The following is a 3,946-nucleotide window of genomic DNA, read 5'->3' as shown; positions in this document are numbered from 1 at the left end:
TCTATCAATATACATTAATTTATTTTAAACCATCTCTGTGTGGCAAGGTTAGTATCTGAGAATAGTGTTCCAGAGTTACCTTATACCAGTGAAACTCATTAGTTAACAGAGCCAAATATCAACAGTACAACGATTGAAATTTCTTTTGAGAGCCACATTTTTTAAACTTAAACTTCTAATGCCATTTCTTCAAAATAGACTCGACCAGGTATTTTGTGGAAGAGCCACACTCAAGGGGCCAAAAAACCACACGTGGCTCTCGAGTTGTGGTTTGCTGACCTCTGCCTTATACTATTATCCTTCAATGGGAAATCCAGTTTCATAAAATATCTGAAATTAAAAGGTAGTTTTAGAGAGGTACATTTTAGTGGGCTAGGCTGAGATAGTGAGTGAATCAACTTTTTCTGCTTAAACATCAACCCAGATCTCAATGGCTTAAAATAGCATGGTTTACTTTAATCTTGGCTATACATTATGGGGGGCTTTTGTGTCTCTCATCTCCTAGCTGGATCATGTTATACTCAGGGTGATCATGGAAGCCCCAAAAAACAACCATGTGAATTCTCTACTTGAATCGAATCCTCTGCTATCAACTCTGCTAACCACGAGAATTGGCCAAAGTGTGTCACATAACCAAGTCCTACTTTAAATGAGGATACACTTCCCTGAAAGTGGGAGGGAGAAACTAACTATTTCTGAACAATAATCAAAATGATCACAGATACAAAAACTTACTGTTGCCTTGAACATAAACAGCATGGAGTAGAGCAGCCCCAGCCCTAGTATTGCATAATGTTTAATGCTTTTTTCCAGACTGCCTTGGTTCTAGAGGAAGCCAAAGATGCTGTTCACAGCAGCTGCCACTTCCCAGCCTTCTTTCCAACCTCCATTTCCCCTCTCTGTTGTGATTGGGGAAGTGAAATGTCAGTTGGCTTGTGTGTGTTTCAAAGGAAGGCAGGGTCCTGCTGTGAGAAGAGCTTTGGCTGTGCTATCAGAGAACCATGGGCTGAATTCCAGTTCTGACACATCTCACCTATATGACCTCATAAAATAATATTACTTCTGAGTCTCTTTTTCTGAATGCTAACTGAGAATAGTAATATTTAATGAGAATGAAGTGATCTCCTGAGTGATATATGTAGCATGGTACCCAGCCCTGAGTAGCTGTTCAATAAATGTTGAGTTCTCTTCTCCCCAAAGAACTTCCAAAAGGAATAAGTAGAATGTTTAAGGTGAGAGAGTAATCTCTATTTAAATTTCCAAGAGGCTCTAAAATTCTATAATAAAGTTAACTTAAGGCAGAGAAATATGTGGTTGATTTTTAAACTAAACTAAACATTATTTTCAGTTATATATTATTAGATTCTCTATTCCCCCCTTCCCAGACAAGTAGTAATTTGAAACAAATAAAATCCTGGGGAAAAACATTTGCCATGTGAAAGGATAGATGTAAGTAAGTTTCCCTTTCAAAGTAACTTGTGATTTCTATTTATCCATGAAAACAAAATCTGTTCAGGCACACGACTTTCTAAGGTCATCATGTTGACAAAAGCCCCCACTATAGTACACAGTTTGGCTCATTTAGTCTTCCCTGATAACTTATGGCTTTTATATATAACTTGGTGGACCTATTGGGTTTTGAAAAACTTTTTTTTGGGGGGGGGTGGGCAGTGAGGTACAGTGAACTTTATTGATGGTGCATGACAAGGTACGGCTCATAAGCGCCTTCCCCTTTAAGGGAGCTGGGATAGAAACTGCGGAGGTCAGGACATTCTCAATGTGTTGGGGGATTGATTTGGGGCAAGGACTTCTCAGTAGCTGAGGGCCTCTTTTCCTCTCCTTGGGGCTGGTGGTCCAGGAGGCTCTTACTCCTTGGAAGCTATGTGGACTGTAAGGTCCACTATCCTATTGCCATAGCCAAATTCATGGTCATACCAGGAAACGAGCTTGACAAAGTAGTCACTGAGAGTAACACCAGCCCCAGCATAGAAGATGGAAGAATGGGTGTCACTGTTAAAGTTGCAGGAAACAACCTCGTCCTCAGTATAACCCAGGATGCCCTTGAGGGGTCATCTGATGCTGGCTTCACCACTTTCTTATTGTCATGGTATTTGGCAATTTTCTCCAGGTGGCAGGTCAGATCCATGACCAATTGAGGGTGGGCACACAGAATGCTATGCCCTCCATTCAGCTCAGGGATGGCCTTGCCCACAACCTTGGCATCACCAATAGAAACGGGGATGATGTTCTGGGCAGCCCCTCAGCCATCACACCACAGCTTCCTGAGGAGCCATCCACAAACTTCTGGGTGGCAGTAATGGCATGTACTGTGGTCATCAGTCCCTCCATGATGCCAAAGTTGTCATGGATGAGCTTTGACATGGAGACCAAGCAGCTAGTGGTGCAGAAGGCATTGCTGACAATCTTGAGGGAGTTGTCATACTTCTCATGGGTCATATCCATCACAAACATGGGGGCTCCCACAGAAGGGACAGAGATAATGATACTCTTGACTCCGCTGTTCAGGTGAGCCTCAGCCTTCTCCAAGGTAGTGAAGATGCCAGTGGACTCCACCACACTCTCAGCACCAGCATTGCCTCATTTAATGTTGGTGAGATCTTGCTACTGGAAGATGGAGATGGGTTTTCCATTGATGACAAGCTTCCCATTCTCAGTCTTGACTATACCTTTGAACTTGCCTTAGGTGGAATCATATGGGGAACTTGTAGAGTGAGTAGTTGAGGTCAGCAAAAGGGGTTATTGATGGTGAAAATATCTACTTGGTAAGAGTTAAAAGCAGCCCTGGTGACCAGATACTAAATATGGCCAATCCATTCACTCTGACATTCACCATCATGTGTCAGGGTCAAGGCTGGCATTGCACAGGCAGGCACAGCTGCCTGTCAAACGGGAGGAGCAGAGAGCCTAAGTAACTTTCACAGTGGCCCTTTATAACAAAAATTCCTGTGTCAAACAAAAGTACATTTACTACTGAATGTTTCTTTCGAGGCTTTCTTCCCCAAACATATTGTCCGTAAACCTAGTTTTGCTATAAAAAACTTGAAAGAAATATATCTAAACATCTTGGTCTATTAAAATAGTAAGCAGGATTGTTGAAAGCAGACCATTGTTGTGCTTTCTTATGGGATTCCTAGCAGATGATTTATGAAGCTTTAGTCAGCATTGCCATTTTTATCATCCCCCAGGCACCAGCTTACCCTGGGAAACATTTCTTCCACTGCTCTTAAGAAACTCTGAAGACTTTTAAGAGATAAGTAAGGATGGAGTTCTTTATCTCCCAGGCCTACAGAATCATTTTAGTTAGAATCAGAGCTGCCTGTGTTTATAATATCCTGGCTCAATCATGTGGGCAATTTACTTAACCTTATTTTAAATAAGATGTTTTTAAATTGGTTTCAGAGAGAGGAAAGGGAGGGAGAGAGAGATAGAAACATCAATGAGAGAGAAATGACAACATTAATTGGCTGTCTCCTGTTTGCCCTTTCTGGGGATTGAGCCTGCAATTTGGGCAGGGAATTGAATTGTGACCTCCTGGATCATGGGCTGATGCTCAACCAATGAGCCACACTAGCCGGGCTACTTAACATTTTTATGGCTCAATTTCCTCATCTGTAATATGAAAATTAAAATTACTGTGGTTGTGAAGATTAAATAGTTACTATACAAAAAGGACTTATAGGAGTGCTGACATGCACCAAGCACTATGTAATTACTTGCTATCATTATTATATCAATAGCCCTTTCCTGGTTCATTATTCCATCCCTGTTGTTTGAGTCTGGATATTACTGTGGTTACAAATTTGTCCATTTCTTTTCTTTTGCCTTTTCACCTTTCATCCATTTTTGGAAACATTTATTCAAAATTGGGGGCGGGGTTTGGGAAACAGTAAACTCTTTAATAAAAGCAGTTCATCAGGCAGGAAGA

The 3,946-nt window shown here is 41.3% G+C and overlaps 1 pseudogene; it reads right to left on the bottom strand.

The window, feature by feature from the left end:
• Nucleotides 1-1,865: 1,865 nt before the first annotated feature.
• Nucleotides 1,866-2,854, bottom strand: LOC118705521 (annotated as a pseudogene).
• Nucleotides 2,855-3,946: the final 1,092 nt, after the last annotated feature.

Source organism: Pipistrellus kuhlii, unplaced genomic scaffold (assembly GCF_014108245.1).
Source record: "Pipistrellus kuhlii isolate mPipKuh1 unplaced genomic scaffold, mPipKuh1.p scaffold_m20_p_5, whole genome shotgun sequence".
Taxonomy (NCBI): Eukaryota; Metazoa; Chordata; class Mammalia; order Chiroptera; family Vespertilionidae; genus Pipistrellus; species Pipistrellus kuhlii.
Note: the sequence above shows the minus strand (reverse complement) of the source record. Positions and strands in the feature narration are given on the sequence as shown.